This window comes from Oncorhynchus tshawytscha, linkage group LG19 (genome assembly GCF_018296145.1).
Source record: "Oncorhynchus tshawytscha isolate Ot180627B linkage group LG19, Otsh_v2.0, whole genome shotgun sequence".
Classification (NCBI taxonomy): Eukaryota; Metazoa; Chordata; class Actinopteri; order Salmoniformes; family Salmonidae; genus Oncorhynchus; species Oncorhynchus tshawytscha.
The window spans coordinates 49,476,342-49,496,649 of record NC_056447.1 but is presented as its reverse complement, the minus strand read 5'-3'; the positions used below and the strand labels follow the sequence as shown (position 1 = coordinate 49,496,649).

Here is a 20,308-nt window from a genome sequence, read left to right as displayed (position 1 = left end):
GGAACAATCAGATCCATCCTACAAAACAATCAGATCCAGCCTACTGGAATAATCAGATCCAGCCTACTGGAACAATCAGATCCAGTCTACAGAGCAATCAGATACAGCCTGCTGGAACAATCAGATCCAGTCTACAGAGCAATCAGATCCAGCCTGCTGGAACAATCAGATCCAGTCTACTGGAACAATCAGATCCAGCCTACTGGAACAATCAGATCCAGTCTACTGGAACAATCAGATCCAGCCTACTGGAACAATAAGATCCAGTCTACAGAGCAATCAGATCCAGCCTAATGGAACAATCAGATCCAGTCTACTGGAACAATCAGATCCAGTCTACTGGAACAATCAGATCCAGTCTACAGAACAATCAGATCCAGCCGACTGGAACAATCAGATCCAGTCTACTGGAACAATCAGATCCAGCCTACTGGAACAATCGGTATCTGTCATGGTATCTGACACGGTATCTGACACGGTATTTGTCACGGTATCTGTCACGGTATCTGTCATGGTATCTGACACGGTATCTGACACGGTATCTGTCACGGTATCTGACACGGTATCTGACACGGTATCTGTCATGGTATCTGACACGGTATCTGACACGGTATCTGACACGGTATCTGACACGGTATCTGTCATGGTATCTGACACGGTATCTGACACGGTATCTGTCATGGTATCTGACACGGTATCTGACACGGTATCTGTCACGGTATCTGACTCTGTATCTGTCACGGTATCTGACACGGTATCTGTCACTGTATCAGACACGGTATCTGACACGGTATCTGACACGGTATCTGACACGGTATTTGTCATGGTATCTGACACGGTATCTGTCAAGGCCTTGAATTTCTAATAAATAGTTGTTTTGAGATGGCCATCGCTCATGTCACAAAGCCATCTCTGTCCCCACCGACTGAAAAGTGTATTGTTGTGCCTGGGCCGTGCCAGTCACAGAGTTAGGTCTTCTGGTTAGCCTGTTAGATACTGTGATGTGATGTGATGTGTGTGTGTGTGTGTGTGTGTGTGTGTGTGTGTGTGTGTGTGTGTGTGTGTGTGTATACGGTAGATCTTGGAGTGACATGCCCCATCCCTCACGACTCATGGAGTGTCTGGAAGGGGCAAAGGACCACTCTGCTGCGGGGATGTCACTCCAAGATTTACTGTATACACACACACACACACACACACACACACACACACACACACACACACACACACACACACACACACACACACACACACACACACACAACAAAAACTCACTGTCCTCATCTCCTCTTTACAATCCAGCCGACTGGCACTTACTGCCATCACACACGCGCAAACACACACACACACACACGCGCACTGCGTCCTCCAGCCTGACAAAGCACAAGAAACAAAGACAAATCGGGCAGCAGTGCTCCCTCCGTGCAGGGTAGAAAAGACCTGGGTCAGACTGACTGACTGACTGACTGACTGACTGACTGACTGACTGACTGACTGACTGACTGACTCAGTGGAAATGAACAGATTGGATTGCAGTCATACAGCCATGTGCCTCTTCTCGTCACTATCTCACCTGCTGGCATATTCAAGTAGCGTCCTTCTGGAAGATTACAAGTAAAGGTTTAAGGAGAGATGCCGCTTGTTTTAAGATTTAATGGAAAGTATTGTGCAGGGAAGAAAGCCTCTTCCTGTTTTATAGTTCAGAACATAATGGTCAGTGTAGGTATCATTATTTTCTGTTTTCTCTCCCTGTGTGCAGCAGTGTGTGTTTGGCACACGTGTGTGTTCCTGTATGTGTGTGTGCGTGCGTCCATGCCTGCATGTCTCTCTCTCTCTCTCTCTCTCTCTCTCTCTCTCTCAGATCTGTTGTTATTATGTGGAGCAGTAGAAGAGACACACAGGGTAACTGGGTCCAGGCCCTGTGTGTGTGTGTGTGTGTGTGTGTGTGTGTGTGTTAGGGGACGTGTCCAGACTCTGACCTTGTTTGCTAATTAAGTGTCAGACCTATTTTTCCACTTGAGAAAATAAAACATATCTTAGAGATCGCCAGAAGGAAGCATCTCGTTACTCAACCGTCTCAGCCTGACTGTGTGTGTTTGTGTGTGTGTGTGTGTTTGTTTGTGTGTGTACTCACATCATTAAGTAAATATGACCATATGAAGGTTATGCCACGTACACCATTCCTCTAAAACAACACATTGGCTATTTCATATCACAGTACAGTACACAGCCTCTCAAAGTTATTTCAATTCTTCTTTAGCCATATTTACAGTTGTAGCATCGCATTTAGCAGAGGGCTTTACATTGTAAGTGTGTTGTTCACCCAGCATGAACATTGCCCTATTTAACCACTAGCCTCCCATGCGGTTAACCATACACAACACGGCCCAGTGTTTTTCAAAAGACCTATTCTACTGTACACTCTAGAAAAGGTATCACATTAAATAAAGAAATTAACTGTCAATTCTTCAGCGATTGCTCATTTCTGTGAGTCCCCCCCAGATATGTTATATGTAGGCTATGACATAGATCTGTCAGTCTAATGTCAACCATGACCTATATATGGGGACCTCGGTCAGAGAGGCAGACAGGCCACAACACACTATAGATACCCTCAGTAATGACCTCAGAGTAGGACATACCGACTGGCACTTACTGCCATCACACACGCGCAAACACACACACACACACACACACACACACACACACACACACACACACACACACACACACACACACACACACACACACACACACACACACACACACACACACACACACACACAGACAACAGAGAGTTCAGGGCCAGTGGGAACCAATGATGTAGTATAGTGTATTGCTAGACTCTATGGTGGAAACCAATGGGGACGGGATTTCTAGGTTAGTGGGATGCTGAGGAGAACCCCTGGTGTTAAATGTTGTGGTTGTTTATGTTTTGTGTACAATGTTACAGTGTTGTAGTGACAGACTGGCAACAGGACTCACTATAGTAGTGTAGTGACAGACTGGCAGCAGGACTCACTATAGTAGTGTAGTGACAGACTGGCATCAGGACTCACTATAGTAGTGTAGTGACAGACTGGCATCAGGACTCACTATAGTAGTGTAGTGACAGACTGGCATCAGGACTCACTATAGTAGTGTAGTGACAGACTGGCAACAGGACTCACTATAGTAGTGTAGTGACAGACTGGCATCAGGACTCACTATAGTAGTGTAGGGACAGACTTGCAGCAGGACTCACTATTATAGTGTAGTGACAGACTGGCAGCAGGACTCACTATTGTAGTGTAGTGACAGACTGGCAACAGGACTCACTATAGTAGTGTAGTGACAGACTGGCAACAGGACTCACTATAGTAGTGTAGTGACAGACTGGCAACAGGACTCACTATAGTAGTGTAGTGACAGACTGGCAGCAGGACTCACTATAGTAGTGTAGTGACAGACTGGCAGCTGCTCTGGCTGGTTATGCTGTTTTAACATCAGAGATGAAATGGAGCCTCCTCCATGAGACAGTCTTGTCGGTACAGTCTTGTCTATATCTCCATCACCTCTCACTCTCTTTATTCCTCTCTGTTTTCCTCCTCTGATCTCTCCATTCCTCTGATCTCTCCATTCCTCTGATCTCTCAATTCCTCTTGCCTCTTCCTTCTTGAGCTATCTCTCCCCACCTCTCTTGTCAAACCCCCTACCCCCCGTTACCCCCTCTCTGACAGTGAACCCTCTCCCTCTCTCTCCCTCTCTCTCTCTCTCTCTCTCTCTCTGAGAGCTCTATGATTTGTTGACGGCTGCTCGGTGTGTGTGTGTGTGTGTGTGTGTGTGTGTGTGGGGGGTGAGGGGGGGGGGGTGATGGACTCCACAGTGAGACGGGGGGGCATTATTCGTGGCAACTCTCCACCGGGCTTAGTAAGTAGAGGGATATTGTCCTGGCCCCACAGACGGGACCGGCTCCCATTCTGACAGACAGAGGAGCAGTCGGGGGTGTCGGTGTGAGGCCTCGGGGTGTGTGAGGTAGGTGGGACGGCTGGCTTGGTGTGTGTGTGTGTCTGGTGAGGTGGGATGAGATGAAAGAAGGCTAGTGGAGGGTATGGTAGGTGAGATGGCTGGCTGGATGCCTCTCTCTCTGTTTGGGAGGAAGGTTGGCTCTGTTGGGAAGATAAACCCTAACTGATCGACACTGACTATACCGATAACTTATCAAAGGCATTTTGCTGATATGGTTCATTACGATAAGTAGCCTGTACTAGAGAAATGCGAAGTTTTCAATGAAATAAGTTTGCTAATTGATGGTAGTACAACCATCAAACTAGTAGTAGTAGTTTAAAGGATAATAAAATAACTGTGGTGCAGATTAATATTATAAACTAATCGTTCTATTTATCGTTATCATATTAATTCAGGTAATTTATTGCGGTATGGTCTAGTTCTAGTCTGTGTGCTCCAGTCTACTGGCTTCAGTCTACTGGCTACAGTCTACTGGCTTCAGTTTATTGGCTTCAGTCTACTGGCCTCAGTCTACTGACTTAAGTACAGCTCCAGCCTGCTGACTTCAGTCTACTGGCTTCAGTACAGCTCCAGCCTACTGGCTTCAGTCTACTGGCTTCAGTACAGTTCCAGCCTGCTGACTTCAGGACAGCTCCAGCCTGCTGACTTCAGTACATCTCCAGCCTGCTGACTTCAGGACAGCTCCAGTCTGCTGGCTTCAGTACATCTCCAGCTTACTGGCTTCAGTCTACTGGCTTCAGTCTGCTGGCTTCAGTACAGCTCCAGCCTACTGGCGTCAGTCTACTGACTTCAGTACAGCTCCAGCCTGCTGACTTCAGGACAGCTCCAGTCTACTGACTTCAGGACAGCTCCAGTCTACTGACTTCAGGACAGCTCCAGTCTACTGACTTCAGGACAGCTCCAGTCTACTGACTTCAGTACAGCTCCAGTCTGCTGACTTCAGTACAGCTCCTGCCTGCTGGCTTCAGTCTACTGAAGAAAGAACAAATTCTTATTTTCAATGACGGCCTAGGAACATGGCTAACTGCCTTGTTCAGGGGCAGAACGACGGGTTCCAGGTTGTGTGTAGGTCCTCTCTATATGTACTCAATGTCCTTCCATGTGCTGTAACTATTAACAGTCAGAGTATTCATAGCCATAGAGGGTTGAATGTATTGCCCACTAAGGGTGATGTATTTTCAATTCAGGTTTAAAATGTCAACTGTAGAAAGGATTTTTCCACCTCAGAGGGTCCAGAAGCACTGCCACAGAAGCACCGCATGGGAAGCACTGTATAGGCTACGTCCCAAATGGCTCCCTATTCCCTATTTAGTGCACTCCTTTCGACCACTGCCCAACGGGCTCTGGTACAATGTAGTGCACTATATATGGAATAGGGAGCCGTTTGGGACGGTAGACATGATGTGTTGTACTGTAGTGACATTTTATAATGAATCTGTATGCATGAATCAAGCGCTGTTATTTGATTAGCCATGTATGAATAGCAGCTGGCAGGGAAATGCTTCTCCTTTGGGATCCTTTCGGTTAGGCAGGTTCCTCTATTCCGTTCTCTCTCTGCTCCTTGAGATATCCATGAAAAAACAGCCACATGTTACCAGGTCATCTTAATGTTCCTATAGAAGAACATACCTCTATTCACGTAAAGAACTGTGAATAGTATTCATTGTTGATGAGAATAATAAACGTTCATGTACGACCCTGAATGTTCTAGTCTGGATTTCACAGGTTGTCTTTTGTATACCAGCGTCGGTTTATTTCAGTTTTTTAAATATTATTCAGAATATTATGAATGGGTGTTTGTTCGGTGTCTCCGAGCAGCCACTAATCCAATTATAACATAATCTGTTACCTCTAGCATCAAAAGACACATTTAAATAATGCACACAGATGGCAATTCATTATCCCACCAGACAAACTGGTTTGGTAGCAAAAGATCCCAGTGGTCAAATCTTGGCAATCATGGATAACGTTCCTGCTTTTTTCTTAAGCAGAATTCAAGGCTCTTGTCTGAGAGCTGAGGCCCAATGGTTTATTATCCATAAACAGCTACTCAATTACCCAGGTTTGAATTAAAGTTAAGTACCTGCATGTATACACTCGGATTAATTGGCCTGATTGTCTTAACGGTTGGAGGGAAGTGTTTTGGTCAATGTGGTTTCTGACTTGATACAGATGTCAGATCATAATTTGATCACCCTGTTGCAGGAGAACTTTCCTTCTATGCAGACCATTTTAAACTTGTATTGTATTTGAGGTTCAGACTTGATTTTCCCTTACGGAAAATGTATCAACCCCTACAAAAATGTCCATGAAAACCTCTTAAACTGAACTACATGTAATCCAAAATGTAATCTACTTAATCCACGAAAGTAATTATTTATCATGAGAGGACTGTAAACAAACACTAGTAACACTCTAAAGAAAGGTTCAAATTTCACCATTTTGGTAAAACATTTTTATAAATTGCTTAGGTGAACCCACTTCTGAGGACACAAGCTCAGGTACACAGTACAAATATGATGACAAAACTGTAGGAATAAGGCTTAAAATGACTTATATGCTTTCTAAATATTCTATAATCAAATTATAAGATTTCATCTTCCTTATAACTGTAAAATACATGTTTGTATGTTTTGTTAATACTTTCTAAAAGTCTCTCTTGATCAAACCATATGTCCCGACCGCTGTGAATGTCACACAGAGCTCTAGCTTGGCTTCCTGAACTTGTTAGGAACTTGCCCTTTCATCTCATTTCAATATTGTCCATCTATGATAAACAGAAAGTGTTTTTGGTTCAACATCTATGAATTATTTATATTAATGGCTATACATCCATCTCTGAATGTGCTATAGTGCTGAAACCCCCTCTCCTGCTGCGCTACAATGTAAGGATTGCAGGCATGTGCTATGTCATCGGCTGTGATTTATGGTTCAGCCAGGAGTTGATGGACAGTCAGAAGAGTGAAAGAAATGGTAGGAGGTACATCCCAGCTTCAAGTGGTTTCAGATTTCACGACCTACGTCACACAGGCACAAGAAAAGATACTACTGTTTCTGTGGGAACCGGGGCTATTGCTCAATGCAAGCCATTTCGATCTGCGGAGTCCACGGATCAATTTATAAGCGAAAATGTCAATCGGAACCGGTACCAGAACCATGCAGGTCCCGTTAATCAGGGGGATTTACATCTAAAGCTTTTCATTATAATCCACATAATAATTCACATTTCCTGTTGCTGCAGGATTATTCCCCTGCTGTAGAAAACTGTCTCAAATTAACCTTTTACTGAAGTGGGCTAAATCAAGATCACAGAGTGATTTTTGGCAGTCTTATTGTCACGTCTACTCCCGCTCCTCTCTGGTGCTTGTTGTCACCAGTTGTCTCATTATTACGCACACCTGTCACCATCGGTACGCACACCTGTGCCTCATGAGACTCACCTGGACTCCATCACCTTCCTGATTACTTCCCTTATATCTGTCATTCCCTTTTGTTCTTTCCCCAGGTGTTATTGACTGTCTGTTCCTATGTTTTATGTCTGTAAACTATGTGTGTTTCTTGTCTTGTTTCATTTATTGTTAAATTCGCTACCTGTACTTGCTTTCCAACTCCTAGTGTATCCGTTACATTTAAACAGATCTACTTTGGAACAAAAGTATACACCTCACACACATGGTTATGGGCTTAAGAAAAGAAGAGACCTGTACCATATCAGATATACTGTAGAGTAGAAATGTATTACATTTTAAGATTGCATCCCAATGTGACACTTTCAATACATCACAGAAGACGGAAATATAACAAAACTGTTTGACATAGAAACACCAGCTATTTATCTGTCTTTTAAAAAAAAAAATCTTTAATTATGAAATTATGAAGTTTGGTAAGTCTACGTTAGAAAGAGACATTCAAGGGAATACAATCAAGTGTACAGTAAGATGACGAAACAGAAGTGCTGTGCACACTCTCTGTTGACATCCCATGTGGAGATTCTCCAGCTCCTCTGTAGTTCTGTGTTGACATCCCCTGTAGAGAGTCTCCAGCCCCTCTGTAGTTCTGTGTTGACATCCCCTGTAGAGAGTCTCCAGCCCCTCTGTAGTTCTGTGTTGCCATCCCCTGTGAAGAGTCTCCAGCCCCTCTGTAGTTCTGTGTTGACATCCCCTGTGGAGAGTCTCCAGCCCCTCTGTAGTTCTGTGTTGACATCCCCTGTGGAGAGTCTCCAGCCCCTCTGTAGTTCTGTGTTGACATCCCCTGTGGAGAGTCTCCAGCCCCTCTGTAGTTCTGTGTTGACATCCCCTGTAGAGAGTCTCCAGCCCCTCTGTAGTTCTGTGTTGACATCCCCTGTAGAGAGTCTCCAGCCCCTCTGTAGTTCTGTGTTGACATCCCCTGTGGAGAGTCTCCAGCCCCTATGTAGTTCTGTGTTGACATCCCCTGTGGAGAGTTTCCAGCCCCTCTGTAGTTCTGTGTTGACATCCCCTGTGAAGAGGCTCCAGCCCCTCTGTAGTTCTGTGTTGACATCCCCTATAGAGAGTCTCCAGCCCCTCTGTAGTTCTGTGTTGACATCCCCTGTAGAGAGTCTCCAGCCCCTCTGTAGTTCTGTGTTGACATCCCCTATGGAGAGTCTCCAGCCCCTCTGTAGTTCTGTGTTGACATGCCCTGTGGAGAGTCTCCAGCCCCTCTGTAGTTCTGTGTTGACATCCCCTGTAGAGAGTCTCCAGCCCCTCTGTAGTTCTGTGTTGACATCCCCCGTAGAGAGTCTCCAGCCCCTCTGTAGTTCTGTGTTGACATCCCCTGTAGAGAGTCTCCAGCCCCACTGTAGTTCTGTGTTGACATGCCCTGTGAAGATTCTCCAGCCCCTCTGTAGTTCTGTGTTGACATCCCCTGTGGAGAGTCTCCAGCCCCTCTGTAGTTCTGTGTTGACATCCCCTGTAGAGAGTCTCCAGCTCCTCTGTAGTTCTGTGTTGACATCCCCTGTGGAGAGTCTCCAGCCCCTCTGTAGTTCTGTGTTGACATCCCCTGTGGAGAGTCTCCAGCCCCTCTGTAGTTCTGTGTTGACATCCCCTGTGGAGAGTTTCCAGCCCCTCTGTAGTTCTGTGTTGACATCCCCTGTGGAGAGTCTCCAGCCCCTCTGTAGTTCTGTGTTGACATCCCCTGTAGAGAGTCTCTAGCCCCTCTGTAGTTCTGTGTTGACATCCCCTGTGGAGAGTCTTCAGCCCCTCTGTAGTTCTGTGTTGACATCCCCTGTAGAGAGTTTCCAGCCCCTCTGTAGTTCTGTGTTGACATGCCCTGTGGAGAGTCTCCAGCCCCTCTGTAGTTCTGTGTTGACATCCCCTGTGGAGAGTCTCCAGCCCCTCTGTAGTTCTGTGTTGACATCCCCTGTGGAGAGTTTCCAGCCCCTCTGTAGTTCTGTGTTGACATCCCCTGTGGAGAGTCTCCAGCCCCTCTGTAGTTCTGTGTTGACATCCCCTGTAGAGAGTCTCCAGCCCCTCTGTAGTTCTGTGTTGACTTCCCCTGTAGAGAGTCTCCAGCCCCTCTGTAGTTCTGTGTTGACATCCACTGTGGAGAGTCTCCAGCCCCTCTGTAGTTCTGTGTTGACATCCCCTGTGGAGAGTCTCCAGGCCCTCTGTAGTTCTGTGTTGACATCCCCTGTGAGAGTCTCCAGCCCCTCTGTAGTTCTGTGTTGACATGCCCTGTGAAGATTCTCCAGCCCCTCTGTAGTTCTGTGTTGACATCCCCTGTGGAGAGTCTCCAGCCCCTCTGTAGTTCTGTGTTGACATACCCTGTAGAGAGTCTCCAGCCCTCTGTAGTTCTGTGTTGACATCCCCTGTGGAGAGTCTCCAGCTCCTCTGTAGTTCTGTGTTGACATCCCCTGTGGAGAGTCTCCAGCCCCTCTCTAGTTCTGTGTTGACATCCCCTGTGGAGAGTCTCCAGCCCTCTGTAGTTCTGTGTTGACATCCCTGTGGAGAGTCTTCAGCCCCTCTGTAGTTCTGTGTTGACATCCCCTGTAGAGAGTTTCCAGCCCCTCTGTAGTTCTGTGTTGACATCCCCTGTGGAGAGTCTCCAGCCCCTCTGTAGTTCTGTGTTGACATCCCCTGTGGAGAGTCTCCAGCCCCTCTGTAGTTCTGTGTTGACATCCACTGTAGAGAGTCTCCAGCCCCTCTGTAGTTCTGTGTTGACATCCCCTGTGGAGAGTCTCCAGGCCCTCTGTAGTTCTGTGTTGACATCCCCTGTGGAGAGTCTCCAGCTTCTCTGTAGTTCTGTGTTGACATCCCCTGTGGAGAGTCTCCAGCCCCTCTGTAGTTCTGTGTTTACATCCCCTGTGGAGAGTCTCCAGCCCCTCCGTAGTTCTGTGTTGACATCCCCTGTGGAGAGTCTCCAGGCCCTCTGTAGTTCTGTGTTGACATCCCCTGTGGAGAGTCTCCAGCTTCTCTGTAGTTCTGTGTTGACATCCCCTGTGGAGAGTCTCCAGCCCCTCTGTAGTTCTGTGTTTACATCCCCTGTGGAGAGTCTCCAGCCCCTCTGTAGTTCTGTGTTGACATCCCCTGTGGAGAGTCTCCAGCCCCTCTGTAGTTCTGTGTTGACATCCCCTGTGGAGAGTCTCCAGCCCCTCTGTAGTTCTGTGTTTACATCCCCTGTGGAGAGTCTCCAGCCCCTCTGTAGTTCTGTGTTGACTTCCCCTGTGGAGAGTTTCCAGCCCCTCTGTAGTTCTGTGTTGACATCCCCTGTGGAGAGTTTCCAGCCCCTCTGTAGTTCTGTGTTGACCTTGTTGTTTAAAGCTCTTATCGTGTCCAATAGGGTTACTAATGAGACACACAAGGATGTGGAATGTTACCCTGAGCATATTTTGGCCATTTTTGCAGCCAGGTCACCTGTGATAAAAGTCAGTATTCAACGACATCGGGAGATGAAGTGGAAACCGGCCACTAGGAGCAACGATGAGCACTGTTACCTTCAAGTTGGGTTTCAGTTTTGCTACGGTGTTGCATAGCATCTCCCTCTGATTCCAAAGGCTGCATGTTCAAATTCAGCGAAATAATTTTTTTAAATAAACATGTTTTTGTTTCAAGCCTTTCCCAAACCTTAACCCTTACCTTAACTATTCAGAGTTATTGACTAACCTTAAACATTTGGAGATAATGCCTAAACTTAACCTTAAACACTTTTAAATTTGACGTTTGGAACAACTGCCGATAGTTTACATTTTGAGAAACATGGATGAACGTCTAGTTCTGACGTAAGACTGTCAGATCTGGTTGCTAAAATGTACTCACATTTTATTCACGTCTGTTTGATCAGCTGTGTGTCTGTGTGTGTGTCTCTGTGTGTGCATGCATGTGTGTGTGTATGCGTGCCTGCGTCCGTGTGTGTGTGTCTCTGTGTGTGCGTTTGCATGAGTGCATGCACGTGTGTGTGTGTCTCTGTGTGTGTGTGTGTGTGTGTGTGTGTGTGTGTGTGTGTGTGTGTGTGTGGTACTCAACACAAACACAAACCCTATGCTCAGCTATTATACATTACTACTACACTATGTGCTCTGCATAAAGAGAGGGTGTGTTGGAGGATTTCTGACTTTGATCCGCTGGCATGGCAGCCTTGGTTTGTCAATGAGGCACCGCATAGTTAGAAACATAATGAGTCTCAGAATGTTTACATGGCCACTCATTGGAACTCACTATGTCGTCTCGCGGAACATGCTAGATTGTGCTGACCATCATGCTCATGCGGTTTTCAATTAGGATATTTAGTGGACTAGGTATACGCTGTTAGATATTACAGTTGGTGGCTTTGACTGATGCACTTTTACTGAGTTGCATTTTCCTGTGAGAAAGAGACCGGTGACATAACTGGTAATGACTGGTGATTGATGACAACCCTGTGGCTAATTGTCATACTTAGATAATACAACATGAATAATAACCAATGATTTCTTCCTGAGTCTGTCTTCAGAATAGTTACCTTCCTGTTGTTGTTAATAACAGACATAGATAACTAGAATAACAATGATTATATCTTCCTGCTCTGTAGGATAGTCTGTGTCAATGTAATTCCTTCCAGACATGTTTTAAGGATTCTGGAATGAGCTTAGATCAATTAAGGTTAATTTCCTCATCTCACAGTGTAAATTGCCTTGTTAAGATGGATGGTTTTGTGTGTGTGTGTGTGTGTTCAGTTAAGATGGATGGTGATGGGACACACAGACAGAGAGAACAACAAGGCTGGAAGCTAAGGCAATTATGCATGATTACGCAGACCATGACAAATAAGTCCAATCATGTGTGTGTGTCGACTCAGAACACAAGGTGAGTTTTATCTTTAGACTGATTGCGTTATTTATCACCATGTCAGAGTATTCGGGCGAGATCTTACGTCTGAAAGATTAAATGAATTGCAAGGAATAATGATTCACTACTGTAGTAATGGTAGTGAGGGAATAGCCTACAGCCTGTACTGGTAGTGAGGGAATAGCCTACAGCCTGTACTGGTAGTGAGGGAATAGCCTACAGCCTGTACTGGTAGTGAGGGAATAGCCTACAGCCTGTACTGGTAGTGAGGGAATAGCCTACAGCCTGTAGTGGTAGTGAGGGAATAGCCTACAGCCTGTACTGGTAGTGAGGGAATAGCCTACAGCCTGTACTGGTAGTGAGGGAATAGCCTACAGCCTGTACTGGTAGTAATGCCTGTAGTGAGGAATAGCCTACAGCCTGTACTGGTAGTGGTAGGAGGGAATAGCCTACAGCCTGTACTGAGGGAATAGCCTAAGCCTGTGGTAGTAATGGTAGTGAGGGAATAGCCTACAGCCTGTACTGGTAGTAATGGTAGTGAGGGAATAGCCTACAGCCTGTACTGGTAGTGAGGGAATAGCCTACAGCCTGTACTGGTAGTAATGGTAGTGAGGGAATAGCCTACAGCCTGTACTGGTAGAGAGGGAATAGCCTACAGCCTGTACTGGTAGTAATGGTAGTGAGGGAATAGCCTACAGCCTGTACTGGTAGTAATGGTAGTGAGGGAATAGTCTACAGCCTGTACTGGTAGTGAGGGAATAGCCTACAGCCTGTACTGGTAGTGAGGGAATAGCCTACAGCCTGTACTGGTAGTGAGGGAATAGCCTACAGCCTGTACTGGTAGTGAGGGAATAGCCTACAGCCTGTGCTGGTAGTGAGGGAATAGCCTACAGCCTGTACTGGTAGTGAGGGAATAGCCTACAGACACTACTGTAGTAATGGTAGTGAGGGAATAGCCTACAGCCTGTACTGGTAGTGAGGGAATAGCCTACAGACACTACTGTAGTAATGGTAGTGAGGGAATAGCCTACAGCCTGTACTGGTAGTGAGGGAATAGCCTACAGCCTGTACTGGTCGTGAGGGAATAGCCTACAGCCTGTACTGGTAGTGAGGGAATAGCCTACAGCCTGTACTGGTAGTAATGGTAGTGAGGGAATAGCCTACAGCCTGTACTGGTAGTGAGGAATAGCCTACAGACACTACTGTAGTAATGGTAGTGAGGGAATAGCCTACAGCCTGTACTGGTAGTGAGGGAATAGCCTACAGACACTACTGTAGTAATGGTAGTGAGGGAATAGCCTACAGCCTGTACTGGTAGTGAGGGAATAGCCTACAGACACTACTGTAGTAATGGTAGTGAGGGAATAGCCTACAGCCTGTAGTGGTAGTGAGGGAATAGCCTACAGCCTGTACTGGTAGTGAGGGAATAGCCTACAGCCTGTACTGGTAGTGAGGGAATAACCTACAGCCTGTACTGGTAGTGAGGGAATAGCCTACAGCCTGTACTGGTAGTGAGGGAATAGCCTACAGACACTACTGTATTAATGGTAGTGAGGGAATAGCCTACAGCCTGTATTGGTAGTGAGGGAATAGCCTACAGACACTACTGTAGTAATGGTAGTGAGGAATAGCCTACAGCCTGTACTGGTAGTGAGGGAATAGCCTACAGCCTGTACTGGTAGTGAGGGAATAGCCTACAGCCTGTACTGGTAGTGAGGGAATAGCCTACAGCCTGTACTGGTAGTGAGGGAATAGCCTACAGCCTGGAATACCTGCCTGTACTGTGAGGGAATAGCCTACAGCCTGTAGCTGGTAGCCTGAGGGAATAGCCTAAAGACAGCCTGTACTAATGGTAGTGAGGGAATAGCCTACAGCCTGTACTGGTAGTGAGGGAATAGCCTAAAGACACTACTGTAGTAATGGTAGTGGGAATAGCCTACAGCCTGTACTGGTAGTGAGGGAATAGCCTACAGACACTACTGTAGTAATGGTAGTTAGGGAATAGCCTACAGCCTGTACTGGTAGTGAGGGAATAGCCTACAGACACTGTACTGTAGTAATGGTAGTTACAGCCTGTACTGGTAATAGCCTGTACAGCCTGTACTGGTAGTGAGGGAATAGCCTACAGCCTGTACTGGTAGTGAGGGAATAGCCTACAGCCTGGAATATCCTACAGCCTGTACTGGTAGTGAGGGAATAGCCTACAGCCTGTACTGGTAGTGAGGGAATAGCCTAAAGACACTACTGTAGTAATGGTAGTGAGGGAATAGCCTACAGCCTGTACTGGTAGTGAGGGAATAGCCTACAGACACTACTGTAGTAATGGTAGTTAGGGAATAGCCTACAGCCTGTACTGGTAGTGAGGGAATAGCCTACAGACACTACTGTAGTAATGGTAGTTAGGGAATAGCCTACAGCCTGTACTGGTAGTGAGGGAATAGCCTACAGCCTGTACTGGTAGTGAGGGAATAGCCTACAGCCTGTACTGGTAGTGAGGGAATAGCCTACAGCCTGTAGTAATGGTAGTGAGGGAATCCTACAGCCTGTACTGGTAGTGAGGGAATAGCCTACAGCCTGTACTGGTAGTGAGGGAATAGCCTACAGCCTGTACTGGTAGTGAGGGAATAGCCTACAGCCTGTACTGGTAGTGAGGGAATAGCCTACAGCCTGTACTGGTAGTGAGGGAATAGCCTACAGCCTGTACTGGTAGTGAGGGAATAGCCTACAGCCTGTACTGTAGGTAGTGAGGGAATAGCCTACTGCGTGTACTGGTAGTGAGGGAATAGCCCACAGCCTGTACTGGTAGTGAGGGAATAGCCTACAGCCTATACTGGTAGTGAGGGAAAAGCCTACAGCCACTACTGTAGTAATGGTAGTGAGGGAATAGCCTACAGCCACTACTGTAGTAATGGTAGTGAGGGAATAGCCTACAGCCTGTACTGTAGTAATGGTAGTGAGGGAATAGCCTACAGCCTGTACTGTAGTGATGGTAGTGAGGGAATAGCCTACAGCCACTACTGTAATAATGGTACAGAGGGAATAGCCTACAGCCTGTAGTGATAGTGAGGGAATAGCCTACAGCCTGTACTGGTAGTGAGGGAATAGCCTACAGCCTGTGCTGGTAGTGAGGGAATAGCCTACAGCCTGTGCTGGTAGTGAGGGAATAGCCTACAGCCTGTACTGTAATAATGGTAGTGAGGGAATAGACAGTATCTACAGTATGTCTATGTTGAAGAGACTATAGTAATGTGGACTCACAGTCACACCGTACCCATTATCTATTAGTCTATTTAGCTCATACTGACCTCAGCAAGTTCACTGGAAATATATGTTCACAGTATTATCTCTCTCGCTTTGGAGTGCATGCTGGGAGCAAGTCGGGAAGCACGATCGATTGTGGGAGCGACTGGACTTCTTTTCAATCTATTAGATTTCGGTGTGTATACATATTTATATAAATTGAGTTGTTTTATGGTTGTATTATCTCACTAAGTATGAATCCGGCAAAGAAAGTTCTACTTTCTAATTTGCCTCCATTTGTTAGAGATTAAGTGTTGAAATGAGAGTGATCTCGTCATGGACAACTTGTATCTACAATAAAGTTATTTTTGGATGTAAATCTCCTCTGCTGAAACATGTTGTATCTCATGGGACACAAGAGCACAAGATTTTAAAGAAGAATACTGACGAACTGAATTTAGCGTTAAGTTTCAAGATTGATGGGTTTGATTATGTGTTCTACGAGTCTACTGAATCAATGAAATGCTTTTTGTGTGGAAGAGAGGGGCATTTGGTGCGTAAATGTCCAGAGAACGAGCGCACAGAGCCGGGTAGCAGCTCTCTAGCGCTGGTGCAGCTAAAACACCACTGAGAAGGAACAACAGGGTTCAGGAGAAGGGAGAAGGTGGGCAGATGTGGTGGGAAATATAGGAAAGGAGAGCAGGGTGGCTATGGGGGGAGTTGTGGTAGAGCAGGGAAAAGAGGGGGGGGGCAGTTGGTAAGACTGCGATTGAAGTCGCTGAGGGGGTGCTAGAGAATGAAACGGGAGTGTAATAGGAGTGAAACAATGGAAAATGAGGCAGCTGTTTTCAAAGTACAGAGGAGTAAGAGGGAGAATTTAAGGGGTGGTGAAGGTTCTAATTCTAAGAGGAAGGTAGAGATGATAAATGAGTTGAGGATTAACAGGTTGTAGAGATGATGGAGTTTTCCTCTGGGGATGATAGTGAGGATTAACAGGTTGTAGAGATGATGGAGTTTTCCTCTGGGGATGATAGTTTAACAGGTTGTAGAGATGATGGAGTTTTCTTGAGAGTGAGGATTAACAGGTTGTATAGATGATGGAGTTTTCTTCTGGGGATGATAGTGAGGATTAACAGGTTGTAGAGATGATGGAGTTTTCTTCTGGGGATGAGAGTGAGGATTAACAGGTTGTAGAGATGATGGAGTTTTCCTCTGGGGATGAGAGTGAGGATTAACAGGTTGTATAGATGATGGAGTTTTCCTCTGGGGATGATAGTGAGGATTAACAGGCTGTAGAGATGATGGAGTTTTCCTCTGGGGATGAGAGTGAGGATTAACAGGTTGTAGAGATGATGGAGTTTTCCTCTGGGGATGATAGTGAGGATTAACAGGTTGTAGAGATGATGGAGTTTTCCTCTGGGGATGATAGTTTAACAGGTTGTAGAGATGATGGAGTTTTCCTCTGGGGATGATAGTGAGGATTAACAGGTTGTAGAGATGATGGAGTTTTCCTCTGGGGATGATAGTGAGGCCTCTGATGCGTCACAACAAATTAGCGAGAGAAATGGGGTGGAAGGGAAGTATGGGATGCATTTTTTTCCAGCCATGAGCAGTTTTAAGATTTCTTCTTTAAACGTAAATGGGGTAAGGGACGGGAAAAAAGAGCCGCAGTGTATGAGTTAATAAAGGGAAAGGGAAATGACATACATTTTCAGTACACATGGGCTAATGTGAGAGAGAACATCTCTCTGGACAGGTTAGATAGGTTTTATTGTTTTGAGCAGGTTAAATCAAGATATCCACAGGGGAGTTTTGATTGTTTTAACAGAGCATCAAAAACCCCAGTCTGATCAGGGATGTAAATTAACAGTGTAAAACCCCAGTGTTCTGATATTGTTTAGTAACCATTAACACTGTGAAACCCCAGGAGTTTCTGATCATTGTTTAGTAACAGAGGTGATGTACATTAACACTGTGAAACCCCACCCCAGTGTTCTGATCATTGTTTAGTAACAGAGGTGAGTGGACATTAACACTGTAAAACCCCAGTGTTCTGATCATTGTTTAGTAACAGAGGTGGTGGACATTAACACTGTAAAACCCCAGTGTTCTGATCATTGTTTAGTAACAGAGGTGGTGGACATTAACACTGTAAAACCCCAGTGTTCTGATCATTGTTTAGTAACCCCAGTGTTCTGATCATTGTTTAGTAACAGAGGTGGTGGACATTAACACTGTAAAACCCCAGTGTTCTGATCATTGTTTAGTAACAGAGGTGGTGGACATTAACACTGTAAAACCCCAGTGTTCTGATCATTGTTTAGTAACAGAGGTGGTGGACATTAACACTGTAAAACCCCAGTGTTCTGATCATTGTTTAGTAACAGAGGTGGTGGACATTAACACTGTAAAACCCCAGTGTTCTGATCATTGTTTAGTAACAGAGGTGGTGGACATTAACACTGTAAAACCCCAGTGTTCTGATCATTGTTTAGTAACAGAGGTGATGTACATTAACACTGTAAAACCCCAGTGTTCTGATCATTGTTTAGTAACAGAGGTGGTGAACATTAACACTGTGAAACCCCAGTGTTCTGATCATTGTTTAGTAACAGAGGTGGTGGACATTAACAGTGTAAAACCCCAGTGTTCTGATCATTGTTTAGTAACAGAGGTGGTGAACATTAACACTGTGAAACCCCAGTGTTCTGATCATTGTTTAGTAACAGAGGTGGTGGACATTAACACTGTAAAACCCCAGTGTTCTGATCATTGTTTAGTAACAGAGGTGGTGTACATTAACGCTGTACAACCCAGAAGTGCATATTGGCATTTTAATATAAACTTTATTGAGTGATCCTCACTTCAGGAAATGTTGTAGTTTTTTTCTGGGAGAGGTGGTCTGAAAAGGCTAGTTTTGTATCCCTTCAACAGTGGTGGGACATAGAGAAAATCCAGATTCAACAATTCTGTAATCAATACACGATGAATGTCACCAGAGATATCACCAGATCAATGAACGCCCTAGTCTGAGATAGTGGAACTCCTGACGTTGGTTGAGACCACAGGAGATCGATGCCATACTCAGGCACTCAAGAGGGAAAAAAGCCGCATTGGCAGACCTGCTGGGTATCAGAGCACAGGGGGCATTGGTGAGAAGTCAATTTCAGGGAATATCTGAAATTAATGCCTCATCCAAAATTTTCTTTGGTTTAGAGAAAAAGAATGGACAAAGGAGAATTATTCATTGCCTCAAATCCGCTGTTGGACAGGGGCTCACTAGCCCAAGTGGAATTAGAAAGAGGACAGTAGAGTTCTATGCTGAGCTCTACAAGTGGAATTAGAAAGAGGACAGTAGAGTTCTATGCTGAGCTCTACCAGTGGAATTAGAAAGAGGACAGTAGAGTTCTATGCTGAGCTCTACAAGTGGAATTAGAAAGAGGACAGTAGAGTTCTATGCTGAGCTCTACCAGTGGAATTAGAAAGAGGACAGTAGAGTTCTATGCTGAGCTCTACAAGTGGAATTAGAAAGAGGACAGTAGAGTTCTATGCTGAGCTCTACAAGTGGAATTAGAAAGAGGGCAGTAGAGTTCTATGCTGAGCTCTACAAGTGGAATTAGAAAGAGGATATAACAGTGACTCAGCAGTTCCTTGGTGGGCTCCTGCAGGTGGCTGCAGAAGCTCAGGTTGAACTAGAGCAAGTGTAACCGATGTGAAATGGCTAGCTAGTTAGCGGTGGTGCGCGCTAATAGCGCTTCAATCCGTGACGTCACTTGTTCTGAGACCTTGAAGTAGTGGTTCCCCTTGCTCTGCAAGGGCCGTGGTTTTTCTGGAGCGATGGGTAACGATGCTTCGTGGGTGGCTTTTGTTGATGTGTGCAGAGGGTCCCTGGTTCGAGCCCGGGTAGGGGCGAGGGGACGGTCTAAAGTTATACTGTTATATTGTGTTGTTGATGTGTGCAGCGGGTCCCTGGTTCGAGCCCGGGTAGGGGTGAGGGGACGGTCTAAAGTTTTACTGTTACACAACAATTGTCTTTGCAGGAGCTAAACACTGCATTGAAAGGCACCGGGTATTGATGAGCTTCCCGTTTAATTTCTTAAGTCTATTTGGGCTATGGTGGGAGAGGATTGGCTAGCACTTGTTAACGGTAGTTTGACCGGAGGGTTACTACTGATAAGCTGCAGAAGGGCTCTCCTCACTCTACTGCCAAAAAAGGGTGACCCTGTGGAGGTGAAGAACTAGAGGCCGGTGACCTTAATGTGCACTGATTATAAGATCCTGTCTAAGGCGTTGTCCAACAGGCTGAGGGAGGTGACAGGGTAAATCATGCACACGGACCAGTCCTGCTGTGTTCCCGGCAGGCAGATAGGGGATAACATTTCCCTGATTCTGGATTTTTTTGGACGTCTCTACGGCTATTGGGTTGGATGCTGGTCTAATTTCAATTGATCAGGAAAAGGCATTTGACCGAGTTGAACATCAATACCTATGGCCACTTTGGAGGCTTTTGGTTTCAGTTCTGGTTTTATTGCCATGATCAGGGTAATAAAGGGTGACATTGAAAGTGTATTGAAAGTTAACGGTGGCTTGAGTGCTCCTTTTAAAGTGTGTAGAGGAACTAGACAGGGGTGTTCGTTGTCAGGAATGTTGTATGCCATTTCTATAGAGCCACTACTAAAACGCATTAGAAGTTGCATTGAAGGGGTGTATCTTTCAGAGGATATTCCTCCTATTCGTCTCTCAGTTTATGCTGATGATGTAGTGAAAAATCAAGTGGAGGT

The 20,308-nt window shown here is 45.6% G+C and overlaps 1 protein-coding gene across 2 annotated transcripts in view; it reads left to right on the top strand.

Annotated features, from left to right (window-relative positions):
* LOC112238097 (contactin-1a-like) overlaps positions 1–20,308 on the top strand; it is a 153,729-nt gene that overhangs the window by 28,978 nt on the left and 104,443 nt on the right. The window contains exon 1 of one of the 2 annotated variants that reach the window (XM_042301775.1): positions 3,996–4,014. The exons of the other annotated variant lie outside the window; for it this stretch is intronic. The gene's annotated coding sequence lies outside the window, so the exon portion shown is untranslated. Of the gene's footprint in view, positions 1–3,995; positions 4,015–20,308 lie in introns of those variants that run through there. 2 annotated transcript variants of the gene reach the window in all.